The sequence below is a fragment of the Mchenga conophoros genome, linkage group LG22 (assembly GCF_057382185.1).
Source record: "Mchenga conophoros isolate Kocher_MC1m ecotype Shallow Benthic linkage group LG22, M_conophoros_male_GT1.1, whole genome shotgun sequence".
Classification (NCBI taxonomy): Eukaryota; Metazoa; Chordata; class Actinopteri; order Cichliformes; family Cichlidae; genus Mchenga; species Mchenga conophoros.
The window spans coordinates 32490853-32496399 of NC_140546.1; the positions used below are offsets into that span (position 1 = coordinate 32490853).

Sequence of the window (5547 nt, forward strand, 5' to 3'; positions counted from 1 at the left end):
AGTGAGGACTCCCCTCCAACAAATGACCATAATTTCCTAACCGTAGGGGCTAGAACGGTCATTCTTACACCGTTTTGTTCAGAAGAGATGGGGGAATCTTCAAGTGTTGACAATTTATCATTAAAATATGGATTTTTAGAGATATATGACATGGATGACTTGTTGGCTTAGAAGCCACGAAGGCCCCAATATCCAAATTTGAATGCCTCAACCCACATATATGATTGGCTGGCTGGGAAGCCGTGCAAGCCCTGATATGTAAATTTGAATGTCTCAGGCCTCACAGAGGATTGGCTGCCTGGGGACCTGGCAGTAATATATAGAAATAGTATGATTAAGCATAAATACTACATTTACCAGAAATACTATGTTTTAGCACAAATACTATAAAAAGCAGAAATATTATAATTTAGCAGAAATACTATATTAAGCACAAATCCTATAAAAAGCAGAAATACTATATTAGGCACAAATCCTATAAAAAGCAGAAATACTAAAATTTAGCAGAAATCCCAGATAGCAAGGAAACATTGAAACAATGTTGAGTCAATATCAGGCTGTGTCATTGAACCAACGTTGAAGAGTGACGTTGACCTAACGTCACTCTTGCACCCTTTTTTAATGTTGAAACAACGTCAGGTTTTGATGTTGAATCAATGTTGAAACCTGACGTTGATTCAACGTTATATTTTCTAATACTGCTGACATTGAAACAATGTCAGATTCTGATATTGAAACACTGTTGAGCTATGGTGTTGATTTTCCGCCTCTTTCGCACAGTTGCTTTTTATTAAAACAGTTAAATCATGACTGGAAATCTACCTTTCTTTATAGGTATTTTAACCAATACTAAACTACTGCATGTTTCCATCAATACTTCAACCACCTAAACACATAATTGTACTTATTCCTTAAATTGGACACCCTTTATAAAAAAAAACCCAAATGTCTCACAATGTATCATGTCAATATTATTATCCTAAAATAAGAAAGCATTGCATGTGATGTAACAGAGAAAAAAAATAAACAAAAAAAGGTCAATAGGCATGTTTCGTTTGCTAAATACTTTATTAAAAGACAGTTTCCGATTTACGTTTATATGATTCACAGAAGTTTGTAATTTTTTGCATGATGTGCGTCCTGCACCACCCAAACGATCTGGGGCGTATCGGAGCCATTTCTGCACTGCTTGTGCAAAGACAAACTCGGACATAGAGTTTGCCCCTAACTGCTGCGTCAGGCTCCAATCAAGGCAAAGCGTCTCACCTATAGACACATTTTAAGAGATGGAATTAGCGTGTCTCATGTCTTAAATGTGTATGCAAGTGCTTGTGTGTTTAACCAACAGGCCGTTGTTATGTATTTAAATCACATCTGACAGCTATTACACTTTATAGTTACAAAGTGTACATAACCTTTATATACTTACCATTGCCTTATTTGCCTCTTGTGATTGAAGAGCTGGCTCTGCATTGTTTAGCTCCTCAATGTTGTGCAAGGGCAAATCCAGAGGCAGTACCCCAGCATCTACCGATTCATTGCAGCCGGTATTGCGGATGGCTCTGACCTCCTCACGGAGTTCGTTAACAGCTCTCGTCAGGTCTGACAGAAAAAGATAAATTTTTTTTTAAGTATTTAAGAATACAGACAACTTGTCAAACGTTTCCTTGTGTCACACACAGATATGTACAAAGACACTAGACAGTATTTTATTACCTGGTATTTTCACTCGAGGGGCCTGGGGAAACCATTTTTTTTGTGGGCTGCTCATCCTCTGAGTCACTATATGTGTACAGGGGATTTGGTCTAAAGAAAAAAAGTTGAAAACGGTCATAAGTAATTACAAATGTGCTTTTGGAATATTTTTTCCTAAAGTTACAGTTTGATTTATAACAACACACACAGGAAACGGAGATGTGCAAGAAGGTACAGTATACAAGGAATTTTTGAAGTGCACAAGTGTATACGGCTTTGCATTTATAAAAAGTTTACAAGCTTCCACTTTTTGGACTATATTATGTGGTGATATTGCAGTATGCAAGCACCACAGATATGTATAAAAGACAAGATCATAAATTCTTAGCAATCAAAGATATGTTTGTGAAATAAAAAAAGTTTTACTTGTGCTTTCTTTTATGACTGGTCTGAGTTTCAGCTTCGGACTGAAGGTCAGACGTATCACAGTGTTCACTTAGATATTTCTGAAGACTGCGTTCTGCTTCGTGAAATGTGTCTGGAAGTACAAACACAATGTATGGCCAGACATAAATTAGGACACGAAAAACTTGTTATTGTTACATTTATACAATACCAATCCAGATGATACCCACCATGGCTTATTAGAAGTCGGACTGGTGCATAGGTGAGCCATGTTGCACCAGGATGAACTCTCCTCTTTACTGCGTCGTGGATCCTGAATGTGTCTCACGGAGGATATGGAGGCCATGACAATTTCTCCCCATTTATCCATGATCTAGGGACTATTTCTGTACCACCAGTGCTAAACTGCACAATGCACCAGTCTTTCATTTTTATCTTTTTTTTTAATTTGGAGTCCTTTTTTGCCCTGTCTAGGATAAACAGGAAACAGATAATTACAATATATTTCATAGTCACTACAAAACTTGATCTATTGATTGAACTAAATAATAAATAATAGCTTAAAATGTATATAGGCAACAATTACAAGCAAACCCGTATATGTAAGCATTTAAACACTGAAGATAATAAAATTAACAGTATTTTGTCTAAGTCTGCCATTGTAGGAATTCATGGCACCGAGACAAAAACTTGGCGCACAGTGTGGCGTCAAAATAGGCGCACACCTTTGACGCTGCGTTTTCTCCGTCTTCCTCGTCCACACGTAAATGCTAAACGCAGTTTACGTGTGGACAAAAGGTGCAAACGCAAGTTAGGTGAGCGTGCAGCGTAAAGTTTGAATTGAGTGCGAATCGAAGCGGGTGCTCTCCAATCATTAAAAGTAACAAAGTCATTGAACACATTTATACAGTTACCTTTACGTTTATCAATCATATATCACAGATTTACAATTTTTTGTAGTACTATGCTAAAAAGCAACTACAGAGCGAAAGTCTGGGTCAAGCGCCGAGGCGACGGCAAGAACAAAGGAACCCTCGAAGCGTTAAAGCTAGCTTTGTAAGGGAATATAACGGAAAAGTATGAAACGAAAATGTTTTCTTTGTTGATAGACTTTGTTTGCAGTGCAATTTATTTGTTGCCGGATTGTAAGATGAAAGTAGACACAATTTCGGGCTCCCACATTTTATCCGAAACTTTACATTAACAAGTTGTTTTTTTTTTTTTTTTACTGTTATTCAAATGCAACCGTGGAAATAACGAATAGAACAAAAGTCATTCATTCTTACCTTATATTAATCGTGGCGCAGGCCAGTGCAGTGCATGAACTGATGTCTTCTCCGGTCAATTCCGCTGAGAGTAAATCTAATGTCCCGCTCTACTGTACAAGACAATGGTTACCTGGAGGGATGTACCACTGAGAGGGGTGCTGCGGAATAGTCCAAGTGGTAGCAGCTTTAATTTCCCGCTCAACCATAAATCGATGGTTTTTCAACGTGATTGTTGTCACCTTGTCAACTATAAATAGATCAACAATCAACGATGACAGAACAACAGTGAATCAATGTTATTTCAATGTCAGTGTCAGGTTTCATCAGTATTTCAATGTTGTTTCAACATTGGTTTTGTGTTGACATTTCAATCCTGACGATTCTGATGGTTCAGATGGAAAATCAACATCTGTTCAATGTCTCCTTGCTATCTGGGATACTATATAAAGCACAAATCTTATAAAAAGCAGAAATAGTATGATTTAGCACAATAGTAATAACTTAAACAGAAAAATTGGAAAAGCAAAATGGACAGCTGAAAAAATGCTGAACATGCCCTCAAATATACTTGTTAAATGAAAAAAATCAGCAAAAAAAAAATATAACAGCAACACAATCACAAATATGGACACATAAGGAAACACACACACACACACACACACACACACACACACAGGGAGAGAGAAGTAAGTTTCTAGCTCAGTCAAGCAGCCTGGGAGCTGCTGAATTTGAATCCACCAATCAGAGAGGCTGTATACTTTTTCCCGCTAAAACAGGTGCACGCAGCACATAGAGACACAGGATTTTTGCAGTCTATTTCTCATCGTGACGACTCCCCTCAAACAAATGACCATAATTTCCTAACCGTAGGGGCTAGAGCGGTCATTCTTACACCGTTTTGTTCAGAAGAGATGGGGGAATCTTCCAGTCTTGACAATTTATTATTAAAATATGAGCCTTATGTCTTAACTTTGCTTCGTTAAGGAGATATGACAATTCGAATATGCCTCTCATTACAGAAATCAAGCGGTGATTTTGAACAAGCTCTCCATTGACTTTCTATGGAGAGTTTTGTGACATTGTGTTGGTCTGAGGAGATTTGCCAAAATTCTATAAATTCCACAACAATGATAGTGACATTTCCTGAAAGCCAGCAAAAATACCTACGTTTTGATGTATAATTTGTGGAAGTTGAGTGAAAATTGAGCAAGTAGCAAGAAGTTGTTCGGACATGAAGAGAAGACTGCAAAACCTTCAGTGGCACACTGGAAGCCAAGTGCATAGCAACCATAACAACGCATGTATTTTGTGAAAAATCACAATTTTGCAACTGAAAACTTTAAGAGGCATAAAAGTAAAACGGTAAAAGATTTGAAAAAGCTGATTTATACCTGAATAGCCCAATAACTTGAGAACATTTTAAAGTTTGAATGGTTGTTCTACGTGAAAATATGAGGAAGTAGTTAAGTTTCAAAAACAAGCAAATTTTAGCAGAATTGCAGAAGTTTCCCATTCATTTCAATGGGACAAATTAAGCTTAATATTTTAAAAAGTATAATAGTGAAAAATACCAAAAGACATAGCCATAATTAGCAGAAATAGCAGAATAGTTTAAAATTTGAACGGTGAAAATCGGCTGAAAATTGTGGAAGTAGTTAAGTGCCAAAAAGTGTACGGAAGTCCCAAGAGGAACTCAATAGTGTGGATGCTTAAAGCATCCACACAAATATAGCATTTAAAATAATTAATGCATTCGGTTAGAGAAAAAACTTTATTTGCTGGTAACAAAATACAAAACTACGAGAACAATGTAGTATATATGTTTCCTGTTAGAAAAGGTAAATACATTGAACTGTCTGAGCCTCACAAGTCTAATACAATAACTGAAAAATAACAGCTATTTCCATCATCTAACTCACAAACTAGAAAAGGACTTTCTTTCATGAGATCTTGCCATCATTCCTTTGTGTAGAGCACAGCGTGCGGACATACGCTGGTGTTTTCAGATGCTATGGTTACATCCTTTCTTAGGTCATCATACATCTCCCAGATGTATGGGGTCCTGTTACAGAATGTCATATAATGCCCGAGTGTTTCTGGTGTTGGGCCCTCCTGAAATGTAATGACTGCTTTCAGTGTGAATTTCTCTCCTTGAAGTAGCAGAGTGGATGGGAATTCA

General features: G+C 37.1%; 1 long non-coding RNA gene across 2 annotated transcripts; it reads right to left on the reverse strand.

Moving 5' to 3' along the window:
- Positions 1-629: 629 nt before the first annotated feature.
- Positions 630-4008, reverse strand: LOC146549757 (uncharacterized). 2 transcript variants are annotated; one of them, XR_014890398.1, is made up of 5 exons: positions 2331-4008; positions 2122-2233; positions 1717-1806; positions 1430-1602; positions 630-1266 (listed from the first exon to the last, which is right to left on the reverse strand). It is a non-coding gene; the product is annotated as an uncharacterized LOC146549757 (long non-coding RNA). The 2 variants fall into 2 exon arrangements; XR_014890399.1 differs by lacking the exon at positions 2122-2233.
- Between the last annotated feature and the right edge of the window lie 1539 nt (positions 4009-5547).